A 19,788-nucleotide genomic window follows, 5' to 3' on the forward strand; every position below is an offset into this window, starting at 1 on the left:
TATAGGAATCCTCTCAACTTTCTTCTTAACCGCATACAATCCTTGCTCGTGCTTCCCTTCATATGTGAGCATGTGAAACATAGTGAAAAATCCCGATTCCTTATCAGCCTTGACATTCGCTTTCCATTCAAAATCAACATTCACGAATGTAAATGTGTTAATGAGAACTCCTTCTTTTGCTGTTTTCCTTGTATCCAAAAAGTCAGAAAAACAATCAACCTACAGCATGTACAAAAAAAAAAAAAGAATTAGAAAGCACGACTATACAATAACAAGTTTAAAAAAATACAATAACTTTGTTACAACAATACAATAATTCTGACTGAAAATAGGATTTGTATATGATCAGGAGTTAGAAAAACGTACTGCAATCTTTGCAAGTCTGTAAAAATCAGAATATTCCCAATCTTTGTGCGACGTATGGTCCAGCACATCAACCGTCTTGTTCATAAAGTTCACACAAACACAAAAGTAGTACTTCTCTAAAGACAATGGGATGAAGACAAGGTCCACATCGATCTCAGAGTTTACAACATTTTCACCTAAGAAATAGGACCAAAACCGCACAACCTTGTCTTTCTGGCTGTCAGTTACAACATCACTATCCCCTCCTTGCTCTAGCATTTCTTCAAATATTCCCTATAAATACCATAAAAGTGTGAAGAAAATTGAAGATAAATGATTAAACATTCTACAGTAATTGCACAATGAAAAACAGATCATACCATATGTTCTGTCCCAAGAAACATCATCACTGGCGCTTCTTTCTCTTTAACCTCCATGAAATTCAAGACAACTGACCAGGCAACTATTATGCGCAACTCAGTGTAATTATCGGGCTTCGTAGAAAGAATATCAGACCTATCCAAGATAGCATAGCCCGCAGAAAATAAAAGTTCACTGCAAAGGAATAAAAAAAAGCTTAGTAATATTTCAAAACAATATAAAAAAAAAACTACCAGCTACAATAACCGAGTTTTCATAATACAATAACTATGTTAATGTAATACAATAATCGATTATTGTATTACAATAACATAGTTATTGTATTATGAAAACTCAGTTATTGAAACTTGTAAAAAAGATAGAATAATTGAACTTGTATAATACAATAACTGCAATACAGTATTAGAATAATCACAGAAACTTGTTTCTCATTGGGTTTGGAGAAAAAGGAACATACTCATTTGCAAGATTGTAATCATCCAAGAAACAATAATCAACAACTTGTTTCTTCTTGCTTGGCATGGCACGTGTATATCTGCTGTTAGCCCTCATAACTTTTGAAACAACAACAAGATTTGTATCTGCCTTGCCAAAGTTTATTGAGCAACCAAGACAATCAGAGTTCGGTCTACTACCTCGGCCTGATCTAATCATCCCAGCGCTCATAGGTGTATCAGGCATACTCTTTTTCCCAGGCCCCGGAGTACCAACACCATCATCCGGTTCCTCTGCCATAACCCTAGCAGCTTCCAAAGCATCTGCTTCAGCCCTTGCCGCTTCCAACTGAGCTAGCTTACGCTTCTCAAGCAAAACAGGCAGCAAAGGCGCCTTTGCCTTTGTAAAATCATCAACCAAATCCAACAACTCTTTCCTAATTTTGTTGATATCGGCTAAAACCAAGATGGCCGCTATCTCAGCTCTATATATGATCCTTTTCAATGGGTCATGCAACTCTGATTTGAACAACTTCCCAACATAAAACATCATATGAATCATGACAAAAACACCACAATCCAAATTCTGGGACCCTTCCGATTTCCACCCAAAAGCAACATTTACAAATTTGAAATTGCAGACCTCACTGCTAGGGGTGGGCATAATCCGGTCCGGACCGGAAAAATGGACCGGTCCGGACCGGAATCTAGTGGACCGGAACCGGAATTAAAAATTCGGTCCGGTCTCGGTCCACCATTTTCTAAGATTCCGGTTTCGGTCCGGTCGTCCGGGACGTATTTTCGTCCGGACGGTTTGGACCGAATGCCCGGAATTATTGTTATTTGCATTTTTTCTTAAAATTGTATTTTTATTCCGGTCCAAACCGGTCCAACCGGTCCGATCCGGTCCAATGGACCGGAATTTTTGGACCGGAATTTGAAAAAGTGGGTAATTCCGGTCCAACGGTCCGGTCGATCTTGGACCGGAATTTTTCGATCGGTCGGTCCGGAAATTTTCTAATCCGGTCCGGTCCCGGTCCATGAATTTTGTGGATTCCGGTTCCGGTCCAAACCGGTTCCGGTCCGGTCCGGTCCGGTTTTGGACCGGTGCCCACCCCTACTCACTGCCTCTTTCAAACCCTTTCTCGACAAGAAAACTACCAAATATTTCAACCTGGTTACATTTTTAAATCAAAATTCATCACTCAAGAACAAAAAACATAACTAAAAGAAGTAGATGAAAACAAAAACTTATAATAAGGTACATACAATAGAGTTGGTAGCCAACACCCAGATACTATCTTCAAAATCATCATATACACGATTGTCAAGATAGTCCACAGTCTTCCCCACAAAATTAACAACAACACAGAAAAAATGATCTCTAAAATGAACAGCGATAAAAACCTGGCATGATAAAACAGGCGTACATAAACCTTTGCTGTTCTCAACGATAAAATAATCAACAAAAGAAAGAAAGAAGAGAAAGGATTGGAAAAATTACCAAATCGGCACCAATGTCAAGAGAACCTTCGCTGTTCTCAATGACAGTGTCCCAAGCATTACAAATTTCCTTTCTGTATAAATCTTTCTCATCATCGTCACTTTGATAAGCTTAAACAAAGAAGCCTATGAAAAATATTACCACACTATAAGAGAAAATGAAGTATCACAATTGAAAAAACTTGGTTAACTGAATACAATAACTACTATTCTGCTTTACAATAACTATCACAACAATAACAGCTTTCATAATACAATAACTGAGTTTTCATAATACAATAACTATGTTATTATAATACAATAACATTGTTATTGTAATACAATAATCGATTATTGTATTACGATAACATAGTTATTGTATTATGAAAAATCAGTTGTTGTAACTTGTAAAAAAGATAGTAGAGTTTTCATAATACAATAACTGAGTTTTCATAATACAATAACATTGTTATTGTAATACAATAATCGATTATTGTATTACAATAACATAGTTATTGTATTATAAAAATACAGTTATTGTAACTTGTAAAAAAGATAGAATAATTGAACTTGTATAATACAATAACTAAAATACAGTATTAGAATAATCACAGAAACAATAAACAAAATTGAAGAATAGGAAAATTGAAGAATAGGAAAACTGTTTTAGCTGAATAAAATAACAGCTAATATACTTTACAATAATCAAGTAACTACAATAGAATAACTGTCATAACCATTGTAAATTTAATGATACATAAATATATAAAAATAATTTCACATACCGAATGACTTGTACAAAAAAACTTCTTGTGGGGGATAACCCTTTCCCAGCCTTGACCAGCATGTCATTAAGTAAAAATTAACAGCAATCAATCACGTTCGATGTGATCATAGTCTTAGCAGACAGTGAAATAATGTCATCTCGAGTTAACATGTTGTGAAATGAAAACACAACCAAATCCTCCCTGCCACATGGAAACAAATTATATAGTAAAGACAAAAACCCAAACAACAATAAAAGCTTTAAAAAAGTAGATATATTAGCAAAAAAGAAAGAAAGAGAGGAAACGAAAAACATATAATGCTTACCCAATTCGTAGGTCATGATCGTGCAGAAAACAGTAATCAAGTACATTCTTCCTCTGCATTAAAATAGGAGCAAAAGGCTCCTTGTACTCGCACAAAAAATCAGAAACTACAACTGCATCAGGATTGGGTGATTCACAATTTAAATCACACCCTATACCACAATTCCCAAAAAACATATGCTCAGGCATAACATCTGAATGCAGCAGGTAAGCATTTATAACAGAATTATCTTGCATTCTATCCCCAACAACAGCCTCGTTGACAACTTTGTTAACAACGTCATCCACACTACTCAAGTCCACGGCTTCATTCTCAACATCAATATTATTAATGCCGTCATTAGTTGGCACCTCCTCATTCGGTTTCTCAACCGCTACATCAGGGATCTTATTTTTACCTTTCTCCCGAGAATAAACCACCTTATATTTTTCTGGATCAAACGTTAAACCCCCATTCCTTTCATCTTTTCCCTTTTCATGCTCCCTCTTTTCATGCTCCTTGCAAAAACTTTCATACAACGACAGTTTACTTCCCGCCTGTTTCATTTCCTTAGCTTTTTCACAAATAAAATTGAAATATTTAGTGAACAAAGAATCATCGTCACTAATGAAAGCAGGAGTCAAAGAAAGTGAAGTGGCTGTCGAAGAATCTTCAACTGTTGAAGAACCACACTCCTTTCCCATCGTTTCCTTCAGTTGCGTGTCCAAATGGAGAAATATCTCAACATCCCTCTTCATTATCAAAAGATGTGCTTGGGAAACCTAAGAAAAAAAAAAAGAAAAAAAAAAGAATAATTATACTAAGTCTTTACAATAATTATACTAAGTCTTTACAATAATTATACTAAGTCTTTACAATAATTTACAATAATTGAAAAAGTAACTGCTACAAAGCTTTAAAATAACTACACTACACCTTTACAGTAACTACACAAAAATGATGGAAAGAATGATTGGAACTTACATCAGCAGCCTTTGCTCGAATAACATCATCGATATCAAAACGATCAGGCGATTCGGATACTTTTTCCCGAGGTTCAAAGTTTATCAACGATGCACATACCTCAGCAGCTTTTGCTTCTCTTAAGCGTTTGCAGACAGGATACACACCATTGACATATTCCCCATTCCTTAGCGAACCAGAATTGAGCTCTGAAATACCCCTACTAACAAAAGACTTCTCATCCCAGTGCTTGATAAGAGGAGTCTCAGAAGACATTGTATATTCTGTAAAAGACATACGATGGAAGTATGCCACCATAACAACAAGTATGCAAGACAGCGGGCCGCCCACGGGGGCGCTTGGTGAAGGGGCTCGAAAACAAGCGTTTGCATTTTGTATGGAGTCGCCACCAATTTTTATGGGAAATTGGAACCGTTCGAATACCTCGTGTCATGTCAAGACACAAAGTAGTGACATGAACACTAAGCAATCGTTACCCTTAGCATTCTATGTCTAGAATGACTCTCGTGGATGCCAATGAACACGGGTGCTCACGGAGATCTGGAGTAAGGGGTGAGGGTACGTATTAGGAAGCTCTTTTGATCGAACACCTAATCCCGCCCGCCTCGATAGCGGCCTCTACTAATGATTAGGGAAGTTATTCGTACTCGATATATCGTCGGTTATATGCATGCAATGCAACATCCATTAGATTAATCCTAGCATGTGAAGATTTAGACTAAGTCGGTTGACACGTAATTAACACACAATTAATGTTGAAGTAGGATTTAATGTTCAATTACATGTGAAAACATACAAGCAATAAAGGAAATACAATAATTATAAATTACATTAATTACATTAGAATAGGCGATTTATGTCGAAAATACCTTTAAAACGGATAATTTGAGAAAAAGGAATAAAAGAATAAAACACGACGATCGAAGGTGATAATACGGATATTAGTTGATTAATACGAACTAATTAAACTAGGTCAAAGCGAAAAGGGGTTCGGGGACAGAATTCACCTGGAGCGAGCGCGCGAGCAGCTGCGCCCTTTGGAAGAGGCGCGCAGCGATTCTTGCGTCTGTTCCAAGTGAGTTGAGTTCCGTGAAGCCGAATCGCAAACCGTTAATGTTAATTGGTAAATTAATGGATTGATTACGATTTTAGACTCGGATGAAAGTGATTAATGAATTATTTTACATATGATTGAGGTCATAAAACAAGAAAAACATGGTTAAGACAGTTAATCATGTGAAGGGTCGATGTTAATGAATGATTTATTAAACTAGCTAACTAAACGAATTAGACTAAACATGATGAATGACGACGGATTAATGAACAAACAGGTGAAAATATATCAACAATGAATCCCAGAAACCCAACATGAACGGATTGAATCTCTAAAACTCGAATTGAATTTAATGACGAAAACCCGCAAATATTGATTATTAGGGATTTGAGTCGGATTCATGACGATTTAAACATGTTAATGATGATGGTTAATATACATATGAATTATTAAACTATCATGTGAACGAATTAACAGACGAACAAAACAAAAGAAATAAAGTTGATACGAATTACAGAGGACGGAGGAAGAAGAAAAGAAGCGAGGCTGCGGCGGCCCTCACAAAAGAGGCGCAGTGTCGCGCTCCTTCGAAGAGGCGATTTGCTGCGTCTTTTCTCGACGTCTGTCTACTGGAAATCCGCAAAGAAAGGTTTTAAAGACGGTTTTAGAAATCGGTTTTAATGGTGTTTTCGACATAAACCTTACAATTGTTATGCAATAATTAAAATACAATAAATAAAAGAGAGATTAATACACCCTCAGACTTACATGTTGACGGAACGAGAAGAACTAAGAAGATCGATTAGTGATGCTCGACGCGAATGCAAGGAAAGAGTGCCCTCGTAAGAGGAAAACGATTTAACAAGTTGATTAATTAGATTGATTGAGTGTAGTGGTCAAATTGGTCGGTCATGCAACGGAGAGGCTGGTACCCGGAAAGATCCGAGCTTACGTGGTCGGAAGTCCAAGCACGTAGGCGCCAATTAGTAAGAACAAAGTCTAGAATGCAAAGGGAGAAGAGAAGGGCGGACACTCGCGTGAGAAATATGAGGAACGAAAGCTCCTATTTATACTAATCACGTGAAGAAATAGGGTTTCGGAGACTCTTTGGAAGTGAATCTCGGAAAGATATAAAAAAGATACGTAAATCATGCAAAGAAGGGCCTGGGAAGAGGCGCAGCAGCCACTGCGTCTCTTGGAAGAGGCGCAAAGACCTTGCGTCTATTCCCAGGAGGTTTCCTCCTGCTTAAGAAAGATTTCCGTGTTTAAGTTATGGTAGGACGGAAATAATTCGATTATCTTTAATATCTTATGTAAATATTACGGGATATTATTTGCCAAAAGATAAAATTTGAGAAATATGGAATAGAAATATCCGGAACATTCCAGAACATTCGACTCGGGATTTAACATTGCTATCGAGAAAATGGAGACGGTTTTTGACCGGACTCCGAATGTACTCTAATTACTGCCAAAACGACCGTATCGGCACGTAGATGACATTTAAGAGGTTGACATTAATATTTGAGCAATCACTTGACGATAATCTATTTAACGTCGCAAATCGTTCGCGAATCAAACATGCGGCCCAATCATCACCGGGTGGTTTGCGAGAGGTGCGAAACGAGGTGTCTCACAGAGCCCCACTTTGACCGAGGCTTGGACAAGGCGAAAGTCAAAGTATAGCCATCAGTTCAATCGAAGATTACAAACGACGACTATGGCGACGCGAGGCGCTCAAGGGGTCGAACCAAGGACTGTCGTCGGGAAAATTTTAGAGTCCGTCGACTATCGGGAGGGTCGTTTAAAGTCCATTAGACTACGTAAGGAAGCTCGCCAGCCATAAGAAGAGATCATACCGAGATTTAATCGAACTTCGCGGGGAACAAGAGGTATTGAAAACAGCAGGACGTCGGTAGAAAGCGCTGGGATCCGCTGCGTCGGTCTCAAGCGAACTCGGCGAAATTTGGAGGTTGAATCTGCTTGCGTGGGTCTCAAGCGGACTCTGGTTGGGGAACATGTCGACGACTAGGAACATCTTGATCGTCGTAGGGGAAACCTTGAGTGAGCAGTACTGCAAAATACTACTGCGCTGGGGACAAACGACCAGGAACATCTTGATCGTCGTAGAAAGAAAGTCTTGAGTGAGCGATCTTGCAAAATACTCTGCTACTGGACATAAAAATTGAGCAATCTTTCACAAATCTTCGCTGCTGGGATAAAATGAATTTGGATGATACTGCAAAATATTGTCGCGCTGGATAAAACGTGGGCCGGAACGGAAGAAAATCGTCGAAGCGGACCAAAATGATAAAATGTCATCGAGGAAGAGGCGCACCAAAGATGGGCCCACGAATAACGAACTCATAACGGATTTTTGAAAATCCGCATGGAGGGAAACAAAGGAAGAGGCGCAGCGAGAACTGCGTCTCTTGGAAAAGGCGCAGCACCTGCTGCGTCTTTTCCCCAATTCAGCAATTCTGCGTAAAAACGCGAAAGTCAGAAGGTTTATGTTCATTTTATTCGAAACATAAATTACTCCATTCTCTCTCAAATCTTCACCATTTTCGTCGAGGTTGGATTCAAAGGCTTGCTTAAAATATGACTAATCGAGGTATGTGCTTTAATCTTGCATTAATCTTTCACATTTGTCGAATTTTGAGCCGCGAACATTAGGGTTTTCGACCCTTTTGATCGAAAATTTGGGGCTTTTCCCCCAAATGGATTTGTCGTGCCAAATTGATACTAGAAATGGATAATAGGTAATGTTAGGAACATAACCATGTATTTACTTCGAATTTTCATCGAGTTTTGAGCCCTTGAGCGAATTTTGAGACGGTTTCACAGCTAGATCGTAAATTGCTTCGAAAATGGCCTTAGGATTGCCCATTTGTGATGAAACTTGATATTTGGGACCCTTGGATGATGGGTAAACTTTCTACCATCTTGGAATTTTGGTTTGTGACAACTTTTTCAGGACACTTTTTAGGGCATAATCGCCATTATAGCGAAATGCTGCCGAATTTTCGACTCGAACCCGAGACTAGGCCTTGACTCGGACTTGACTCAATTCATCACATGAGTGATTGAATTGGTGGGAATATGGCCAAGGATGGCCAGAAATGGGGAATTCCGGGGCCTTGAAGGCTCGAAAACTTCTTAACAAAGGCTTGTCGTCATGGGACGCGGCCTGAACTTGCTTTAATGTTTGCAGGTGACGATGCTTCTACTTCTGGGAGAGATCCCATGGACATAGACGCCGCTGTTGTTGAGGAGGCGCTAGAGCAGGCCTTCACCGCTGCGGTGATGGCTGCTGCGGACGAGGTTCCGAGGAGGAGGTGGCGAGGAGGAGGAGATTCGAGACGGGCCCACCTCGGACGAGGAGGTCGTCAGCTGAGAGGTGCTCCTGCATGGGCCGAGACCTGGGAGAGTAGGCACCTTGTGTGGGCTGCAGAGGGTCACTTGTCCTACAGGACGGTGAAGAGCTTGGTAAATAAGAATTCCCTAACTCATTACCTATCCTTTTCTATTTTTGTTCAAATTTCTTTTAAATTTACTCAAAACTAAAGATAGCTTTGTTTCGAATCATAATAGGAGGCCGGGAACATCCGGTCGTTCTCGGGGTACACGACGGCGATGGAGCACTACGAGCGGCTGTCGGCGGAGGAGAGGGCCATGATCGAGCGTGGAGCGTTCGGTCCTCTGGTTGTGTCCTGGAGGGATATCGTGAAGAGGAAGTTGCGGGCCAACCTTAGCCTGGTCCGCGCTTTCTTGGATCGATTTTGGGATACGACTTCCACGTTTCACCCGCCTTTTGGTGAGGTGGGAGTCACCTTGGAGGACTACGGCATGATTTACGGGTGCCGTGCGGGATCGAGGAGATGGTGTGGCCGGAGCGGCATTAGGGGCGGATTCGGCCGAGGCGAGGAGGTTGATCGGTGGAACACTCGTCGCCGAAGGCGGTTGCGGTGCGGTTGGTACCCGGTTCCTACGTTCGAGATTACTGCGGGAAGACCCGGCATCGGTGGTGATCGATGGGAGGGAGACGGCTCCTCCTCCTTGTCAGTGAGCGAGGGCTCGTCGTGGCTTTGGTGGTTCTTGTCTTCGATCTACCTCGGAGACAAGGGGAGAGAGGTGTCGACGAAGCTTCTCCCCTTTCTTTCGACCGAGCTCCCTAGGGCGTTGGGGACCGGGTCATCTGCTGGTTTTGCGGTCCTCATCCGCTTCATGAGGGCCATGGTTCGTCCGGAGTTGATGGAGAAGGGGACTTCTCCTGGCGCTGTCGGACCTGGGCTACTGTTGGAGGTATGAACCTTCCTTTAGACCAAAGTAAATTCCTTTCTTTTATCTAAGATCGAAAGATCGTCATTGACTATTCTGTTTTACAGGCGTGGGTGTACTCTTACTTTCCGGACCTCGCGCCCAAGAGGACGGAGCCGTTGGAGAGGGCCTACCCCGTGGTGAGGGATTGGGTCATGTGCCGGACGAAGGGCAAGCGTTCTTCTCACAATGTCTACCGGCGGGATGTGAACGCTCTTCAGCTGAGCAGCGTGAGTATCCCATTTGTATTCATTCACACCTTCTTATACTTTGTTTTAAATTGATCATAGGAATGACCTTTGCCTTTATATTGTCGCAGTGGGTGCCCAGACCTTGGGCGGAGTACGCTGGAGCGCCTCCTTTTGTCGCTGAGGTCCTTCGACCTAGGAGCTCGAGTCATTTCTTTGTTGTGGACGTTGATGGGTTCTGTGTGGTATCCGGGCGGCGGTTAGCTCGTCGGTGCTTTCGGGGCGCGTTGACGGTTCCCGTCGATCCTCCTAGGACGATGTTTAGGGAGCCTTCTGAGGCTGAGAGGGAGGCGGACTTGGCTGGTGCTGGTGGCGACGACCTTCTTCTCCCTGACGAGGATTACTCGGCGTTCCTTTACGGGAGGTTGGCGTATTGGCCGGTAGTGGTGAGTATCTTTTGTTTCTTGTTGGATCTTGATTTTCGAGAATTTGCGACGAAAGATCATCGATTAACGAGGGCCATTTGTCTTTGCAAGAGGTTGAGGCGGCGGGCATCGAGCCCCCAGAGTACCCCGAGACCCTCGAGTACACTGACGCTACTGGGAGGACGACGATCTCCGAGTTACGTGACTTTGACGTAGCTGTGACGGATGCTGGCCTAGATGACTGACAGCATCTGATTCGGAGGGTGAGTTCTTATTTTGCATAGTTTTCGTGTAAGAACACATTTGATTGAACTTGTTCAGTTTACTGAGAACTCTTTTGAAATGTAGGTCGGGCCATCTCGGTTTGTGGCACTATGGAGGGTGGCCAACCGGCTACGAGCTACGGCCATCGAGGCACTCGTCGGCGGTCGAGGTCGTCAGGTATGAACCTCATTTGTTTTTCCTTGATCTTTGGTTTTTCAGTTTTGTTTGAATTGATTGACATGAGCCAATTTCTTGTTGTCCACAGGCCGGTCGTGAGCTGGAGCGAGAGTTGACCCAGTCTCGGGAGGAGACGGCTCGTTTGTCGAGGGAGCTCGAGTTTCGGGACGCCGAGATCGCCGCTCTTACGGCTAGGGTTGCCGAGCTGGAGGGTGCCCAGCAGTAGCTTTTGTGTACATTTGGACATCCGTTTTTGAAACATTTTTGGACTTGTTTGGGGCGCAAGCCCCCAGTTTACTTGGACTCTTGGAATTGTTTGGGGCGAAGCCCCCAGTTTACTTGCACATTTGGACCTGTTTGGGGCGAAGCCCCCAGTTTGCTTGTACATTTGCTTTTTTTTTGTTGTATATACGACGGCCTGAGTGCCTTTTGCTGCTGGGTTGTGTTGTTTGTACCTGCAGGTTAGCTTTTGAACAGGTTTGGTAGACAACGGTTTACGCCGTCATGCTGCCGAAATTTACATAGAAAATCACGTAACACATACATTTTTATATACACATAGGGCCTTTAATTAGTGCAAAATGAGACTCGAAAGGACGTGAAAAATGCAAAAATTTTGTCGGAAATGACCGGACGGTAGGGAGGGTTACCCCCGAAAAAAAAAAGAAAAAGAGAAATTTATAAGTTAGAAAATGGAAAAAATAGAAATTAAGAAAATGAAATGACTAAGTAAATGTTGAAATAAAAAAGAATTAAAATGAAAACTAAATATAAAAGTGTGAGAAAAATGGCGGAAAATGTCGATGTCGCCTCGAAATGCGTGTCCGCGGATTAAGGAAACCTGAAGCATGGTAAATTTCTCGGATTTACCAAAATAAAATCCCGTAGGAATAGGAAATTATTTGTTTATAGAATTAGGAAAGATCCAAACGCGGAAATCACAGAAGTGAGGCTGGGGAAGAGGCGCGACATGAGTGCGTCCCTTTGAAAGAGGCGCGGCAGTGCGCCTTTGTTCCAAGGTGTCGGTTCGACGGATTTTTGAAGCAAAGCAATTAGTATAAATAGAAGCGTCGATGAAGCTTTAAATCATATAATTCTTCCGTCTCTTCTTCGTCGATTCACACATAAAAACTCCCAATAAATTTTCAAGAGAAAATTATCATCATGAATACTTTGGAGATTCGCTTGAAGGAATGGACTAATGAGTTTTCGAACATTGAGAAACACGATATGGGTGCTTATAACCTTGGGTCTTTATTGAGTTTGAAACTCATTAAGGTTGTAAAACCGTTCTTGGATGCTTGCCTTGATTATTGGGACCCAAATTTTCATGTTTTTGCGTTCCCAGGAGGTGATATTTGTCCTTTTAGGAGGAAATTGTCGCTATTGGCGGGTGGGACCCCGAACATTTACCTGCCATCCCTTCTACTGCTCAAGGGTATAAGAGTAAGTTTAGAGATTTGCTTGGACTTACTAGACTTGAGGTGGATCGCTTAGTTACCCCGAAAGGCGTGAGAATGTTGGACTTTGTAGACCGATTCATCAACAGGGCCGACCCTCTTTGTCTCTTATGTTGCTAGGAGGAGAGCATTTGGCTTCGTTTGCTGCATGTGTATGTCTTTCGGGGACATGTTGATGAAGAACTGCGAGGTGATCCCCGTCTATTGGGTCTTATTGAGCAAATGGAGTCGCGCAGAGCCCCACTTGTCTATGCTTAGGGGAGATTATCTTGGGCTTGGACAATAGGAAATCCAACCGCGATCTTCCATTTTTGGGGAGTCCCGTTATCCTACAGGTAAAGACACCCTTCTTTCTTTCCTTTTTTTTTTTTTTTTTTTTTTTTTTTTTTTTTTTTTTTTTTTTTTTTTTTTTTTTTTTTTTTTTTTTTTTTTTTTTTTTTTTTTTTTTTTGCGGATGTCTAATACCTGTTTTTTGGTAGGTTTGGCTTATGGAACGGCTCCGATTGCTCGAGCCCCCAGTTCATGCACTTTCCTATCATGCCCGTATGATTTCGATGAGGACACGGCTGTACATGGTGGACTTCACCCGGGTCTGCGACTATTGGAAGAACAAGCTGAAGAATGATGATGGCCGCCGATCGGTGGGTCGTTCCGTGGTGGCACCTCAAGTCTGTCACTGGAGTGTCTTCTTTGGATCCTACTAGGTCCGTGCGCATTCCTGGATTGGAGTTTATGATATGCATCTTCCCTGAGAGATTGATGAGGCAAGTTGGGTTGAAGCAGATGATCCCTAGGCTTGACACCGTTCATGATCTGCTATGGCGCTTACTACGGAGAGCCGAAGAGAGTGGGCTATGAAGTGGGCCCAAAGAAACATGTGGTTCTTGAACTTCTCCTCCAATGCCTTGTGGGTGTCGGACTCTTATCTGAGGTGGAGGAAGGCTGCAACTTCGGAAGAGCGCGAAAGACTGAGGAAGCGCGAGCCCGTTGACTACAAGGTGCGCGAGGGAGAGAAAGAGAAGGAGAAGCATCGATGAAGGAGAAGAAGAAGCCGGGTTCCAAGTCATTCATCCTTCGAAGAAATCGAAGACTACTCTGTCGCGAGAGATGGTGGTTGGCAAGAATGGAAGAGTCGGGCCTCGAGAAAGACCGTTGGTGATTAGGTCGAGAAGTGGTGCAAGAGCGCCGGCTCGAGGTCGTGACAAGAAATATGACAAGAACGACAAGGGCAAGGGAAAGATGGAGGAATAGCCCAAGTCCTATTTATTATTTGATTATTATTATTATTGTTGTAATAAGGAAGGAGGGATTTTTAGAATCCTAGCCTAATCTATTTTTATTATTTGTCGTATTATTATTATTAGAAATTGAATGAAATAAAAAGGTTAAGTGGTTATGAAACCGTTGTGATTTTCTTTAATTATTCTTGTCGAATTTCATATGCAATGCAAATGTCCTTCTATTTACATTTTAAATATAATGGTGGGTTGAATCCCGTGAAGGATTGCCTACGTATTCACTTAAAAAAAGCGAAATCAAACCCTTGCGCGTAGTTCGAGTAAATGTAAAAGAATAATTGTTCGAAGCAAGAGCTTGTAATGAACATAGAAAATAAGCATGAGCTTTTGCTTACTCGGGAGATGCGAATTTAGTTTGTTTGATGATATGAGGATGACAAGTTTGCCAAGATGCAAGAGCATAGTGACATTCAAATGGGCCAGGGGCCGTTTATTTAGTGCCACAAGAGCGACACGTAGGTTTACGCGAGGCGCGTTTTTGTTCCTATTCTAGGCATAATATCGTTTCAGTTGGTCGAGATTTGTGGGGTTTGAGAACTCATTCCGTCTAGGTCTGTGATTCTAACCGCGCCTCCTGGGAGTATGGATTTGACTAGATATGGTCCGGCCCAATTAGGTTTGAATTTTCCCCTCGGGTCGACAGGTAAAAGAGCTCTGACCGATTTGAGTACTAAATCTCCTTCTTTGATGTTTCTTGGCCTAACCCTTTTGTTGAAAGCTCGTTTGATACGTGCTTGATATGTTTGGACATTATGTAAGGCACGTAGCCTACGTTCATCCAGGAGGATGAGTTCTTCGTATCTATCTTTCTTCCAATCGGCCTCCGGAATTTGACTCTCTAGTAGGATGCGCTTGGATGGTATTTCTAGCTCGACTGGTTGTACGGCTTCCATACCGTAAGTCAAATAGAAAGGAGTAGCCCCAGTGGGCGTCCTAACTGATGTACGATACCCCCACAAAGCGAAGGGTATTTTGCTTGGCCAATCTCTGTAATTGTCAGTCATTTTCTTGAGGATTGTGACGACATTCTTGTTAGCCGCCTCTACCGCGCCGTTAGTCTGTGGTCGATAGGGCGAGGAGTGATGATGCTTGATCTTGTACTTGGCTAGCAATTGTTCGGTTTCGGCTTGGAAGTGGGACCCATTATCGCTAATGATCTCATGTGGGCAACCATATCGTGAGATGATGTTATTCGTATGAATTTGGCTACGTTTTTGGCCGTAAGAGCGGTGTAGGAAGCCGCTTCTACCCACTTGGTGAAGTAGTCAATTGCTACTAGGATGAAACAGTGACCTCCTGTTCCGGCTGGGGTTATTTTCCCAATTATGTCAATTCCCCATGCGGAGAATGGCCAAGGAGATGTCATTGTATAGAGCAACGAAGGAGGGACATGTTGTACGTTCCCGAAGATTTGTGATTGTGGCAATGTCTCACATATTTGATGCAATCAGATTCCATTGTGGTCCAATAGTACCCTAGACGTGTGATTTTCTTTGCCATCATAGGTCCACTCATGTGAGGACCGCATTCTCCGTCGTGGACTTCTTCCATTACTTTTCGTGCCTGTGATTGATCAAGGCAACGTAGGACTACACCAAGAGGTGTTCTTTTGTACAATTCTCCTTGCATTAGGATGTATTGGGAAGCTAGTAGGCGTATAGCGCGTTGTCCCCTTTTGTCCATATCTGGTGGATAGGTGCCATTGAGCTTGAAATTCAGGATTGCTTGGAACCAGGGTTCCTGTGCGATTTCTTCTTCATCGGTAATTTGATGGACATAAGCCGGCTCCGACCGTCGTTCGATACACAAAGGCATTTCCATTATGTAATCTGGCATGTTTATCAAAGATGCAAGTTTCGCAAGAGCGTCTGCAAATTGATTTTCTTCTCGAGGTAGGTGTAAGTAGGTTACGTGATCAAAGAATTGAGCGACTTGGTCTATCCTAGCTTGATAGGGTGCTAGGCTTTCACTTCGGATTTTCCAGGATCCTGTAATTTGGTTGATGATCAGTGATGAATCTCCGTGCACTCGGAGGTTTTTGATGCCTAAGCTTACTGCCGCTTGTAGTCCAATTAGACAAGCCTCATATTCTGCGGCGTTGTTTGTCACCTCGAAGTCGAGTTTGACAGCGATCGGTGTATGCTCACCTTCAGGAGAAATGAGCAACACTCCTATCCCAAATCCTCTTAGGTTTGATGCTCCATCAAAGTATAGGTCCCAGGAGTCTACATCTGTTTGAAGTATATCCTCGTCGGGAAATGACCAAGTATCTATGGTTTGTGCGTCGTTGATGGGATTTTCTGCGAAGAATTCGGCGACGGCGCGACCCTTTATTACTTTCAGTGGCACATATTTGAGGTCAAATTCCGAGAGCATCATGGTCCATCTTGCCAGACGTCCGTTGAGAACGGGTTTCTCGAAGAGGTATTTGACTGGATCCATTTTGGAGAATATCTTGACGGAGTAGCTAAGCATGTAGTGACGTAGCTTCTTCGTTGCCCACACAAGAGCGAGGCATGTCTTTTCGAGTTGTGAGTATTTGCACTCGTATTCCAAGAACTTCTTACTTAGATAGTAAATAGCTCTTTCTTCACTTCCTACGATTTGAGCTAGCATGGCACCCATGGCGGTTTCGATTCGTGAGATACAAACCAAGAGGTTGATCTTGTTGTGGTGGCATGAGCACTGGTGGTTTAGCCAATATCTCCTTGATTCGGTCGAACGCCTTTTGACAATCATCATCCCACATGGTGTGGTCTGTTTTCTTGAGTTTCTTGAAGATAGGCTCGCAAATCATCGTAAGTTTCGATATGAATCGACTTATGTATTGCACTTTTCCCAGAATCCCCGACTTCCTTTTTTGTTTGAGGTTGTGGCATTTCGATCAGAGCTTTGATTTTGGAAGGATCTATTTCTATGCCTCGTTGGCTAACGACGTATCCTAGGAGTTTGCCAGACGTTACCCCAAATGTGCATTTCTGAGGATTGAGTCTCATGTTGTACTTCCGTAGCCTTGCGAAGAACTTGCGAAGGTTCGCAATATGTCCCTCTCTCTCTTTGGATTTGACGATCATGTCATCTACATATACCTCAACTTCTTTATGCATCATGTCATGTAGGAGTGTAGTCGCGGTGCGTTGGTATGTAGCTCCAGCGTTGATCAATCCGAACGGCATTACTGTATAGCAATAGGTTCCCCATTGGGTGACGAACGCGGTCTTATGCATGTCTTCCATGGCCATTTTGATTTGGTTATAACCCGCATACCCATCCATGAAGGATAGTAATGCGTGGTCTGTAGTATTGTCCACTAATATGTCGATGTGAGGTAGAGGGAAGTCATCTTTTGGGCTCGCTTTGTTCAAATCCCTAAAGTCAACACAAACTCGGATTCTCCCATCCTTTTTGGGTACGGGTACTATGTTAGCTACCCAGTCAGAATACTCGGAAACTTTGATGAACCCGGCTTTGAATTGTTTGTCAACTTCTTCCTTAATCTTTAGAGCCCACTCTGTTCTCATTCGTCGAAGCTACATTTCACAGGTTTGAAACCTGGCTTAATTGGAATTCTATGTTCGGCAATATCCTGTCGATCCTGGCATGTCTTTGTAGGACAAGCGAAAACGTCTTTGAATTCATTTAGGAGGTCTATGAGGTCGGCCCGTTCGGTAGAGCTCAAGGTAGTCCCTATCCTAAGTTCTTTGGGTTCTAGTTCGGTTCCTACATTGATGGGTTCGGTGTCCTCAATTACTGGTCCCCCTTCCCCTTCTTGTAGTATTTCTTTGGCTACGTAGGGAGGTATTTGGTCAAGTCGGGTCTTGGTCATCCTCGTATCATCATAAACAGAATTGCACTCAAGATAACGCAAAGAGTAAGCGGAACCTGATTTATTCATATTAAGATTCGAGTAAAGTTGAAACAAAGAAGCCAACTGATCCATGGTCGGTGGCGGTAAAGGGACGATGGTGGGGCATTTCCCGAACTACGTGGCTACTTGAAAATAAGCTAGGAGAAACGAAGGGAGTGGGGATGACGACGGGAGTAGACTCTCTAATGACTTCTCTAGACTCCGACTCTGACTCCGACTCGATTCGATTCGAACTCGTCGTCTTCTGGTTCTTCTTTGAACATCTCTCCTTCTCCGGTGGTGAGCTTGAAGAGTCTTCCTTGATTGTTGGTCCATTTGATTGATTTTCTCCATCCTTTCGCCGCTTTGTGTCGATTTTCGTGATCAATGCGGTGGGGTTGAAGCGATCGTCTTGAAGTATCGTAGTAATGATCTCATCTTGCGCGGCCTTAACAAATCGGTCCTCTCCAAACAGGAGGCTCACAGCTTGCTCGTCTAAGCAAGGTGCTTGACGGGTTTTGACGGTAGGAACCGTTTCTGGAGGGATGAAGTAGCAATCGTGAAAGATCTCGATTCCGGCTAACTTCCTCTCGAGGTAATGCCAAGGTTCGGGAAATCCATGAAAGAGTTCTGAACTTCCTTCTTGAACGAAGTATCCATTCAAGGTAGGGAGATATGGCCTCATTTGGACTCCTACATACTTGCGATTTTGGACTTGGGCAAGCATTTCGAGAACTTCTTCTGTTGTGGGTTTGTACCCTAGTCCAAGTGGTATTCTCGATGAGTTGCCTTTCTTGTATGGCGCGAAGGTGTTCTTCCGAATCGGGTTCAAAGGCATTCCAGGGAAGTATCCCTGATTTTTGAGAATGTGGTTGACCACCAAGTTAGAGTAGGGATTATAGTATAAGGGTGCCAACTCACTTTCTATGACATTTACACTTTGGAAGCCCCCAAGTTCGTAGATGGGATCCGCAAGGACTTGATTATTTGATTGCTTCTCGATTATGGCCTTGATGGGTGACGAAGTGATTGTCACAACTTTGCCATTGAGTGGGATCTTGATCTTTTGATGAAGGGTGGATGTTACTGCTTTGGAAGCATGAATCCAAGGCCTTCCCAGAAGTATGTTGAATGAAGCTTCGATGTCCACTATTTGGAAGTTAACCTTTCGTTCGATTGGTCCCGTTGCTATGGTTAGGTTAGCAAGTCCTACCACTTTTCGTCGTGTACCGTCATATGCACGTACACCTTGACTTGTAGGGGTCCAATCCGACTCTTTCATGCCTAGTTTATATGCCGTTTTGAGGGGTATGACGTTGACCGCGGAGCCATCATCTACCAAGGTCATTGGCACATTTTTCTTTAGACAGGATGAGTGATGTATAGAGCAAGGTTGTGGATGGCGCCGAAAGGTGGCAAGTCTTCGTAAAACGAGAAAGTAATAGGATTACTTAGCTTGGGTGATTCTTGGAAGACCAAGTTGACTACATCTTCAGGAGTAGAGTTATGTGCTACATTTAATTTGGCCAAAGCTTGCAGTAAAGCTTGGCGGTGTGGAATTGAGCTTGCCACTAGTTGCCAGACTGAAAGATCAGCCTTGGTTCTTTGTAATTGCTTGAGCAAATGATCAGTGGGGTCATCTTCGTTGTCATTTGGTGTGATGACGTTGGTTGGACCGTTTTGAGTAGTGCTTTGGTATGGACGACCCGAGCGAGTTAGGTGATCCACATCTTGGTCTTCACCATTTTGGACTATTTCCTTTACCAAAGAGTTTTCAATGAGATATTCGTCTTCATCGTCATCGGCCCAAACTCCATTGATTGCAGCTGGTTCCTTCATCCTCATGATGTCACTTTCTAGTTGTATGATTTGATCGACTAGCTTGTCGACCACGGCGACTACTTCTTGCATAGTGGCATTTTGAGAGAAGGTCAATGGTACGCGTTTTTTAGGCGTTGCCTTGGGATCGCGTAAGGTCGTTACCATGTTTTCTAGTTCCCACACTTGTCTATCTACACTCCTTGCCCATGCGATGAAGTCGGAAATGGTAGGGGAGAT

At 42.8% G+C, this 19,788-nt stretch overlaps 2 long non-coding RNA genes across 2 annotated transcripts; both read left to right on the forward strand.

Annotated features, from left to right (window-relative positions):
* Positions 1-9,962: 9,962 nt before the first annotated feature.
* On the forward strand, positions 9,963-10,469 carry LOC141621561 (uncharacterized). Its single transcript, XR_012532449.1, has 3 exons — positions 9,963-10,056; positions 10,140-10,301; positions 10,391-10,469. It is a non-coding gene; the product is annotated as an uncharacterized LOC141621561 (long non-coding RNA).
* A 333-nt stretch (positions 10,470-10,802) lies between these two features.
* Positions 10,803-11,469, forward strand: LOC141621563 (uncharacterized). Its single transcript, XR_012532450.1, has 3 exons — positions 10,803-10,947; positions 11,033-11,125; positions 11,214-11,469. It is a non-coding gene; the product is annotated as an uncharacterized LOC141621563 (long non-coding RNA).
* Positions 11,470-19,788: the final 8,319 nt, after the last annotated feature.

The sequence above is a fragment of the Silene latifolia genome, chromosome X, assembly GCF_048544455.1.
Source record: "Silene latifolia isolate original U9 population chromosome X, ASM4854445v1, whole genome shotgun sequence".
Taxonomy (NCBI): Eukaryota; Viridiplantae; Streptophyta; class Magnoliopsida; order Caryophyllales; family Caryophyllaceae; genus Silene; species Silene latifolia.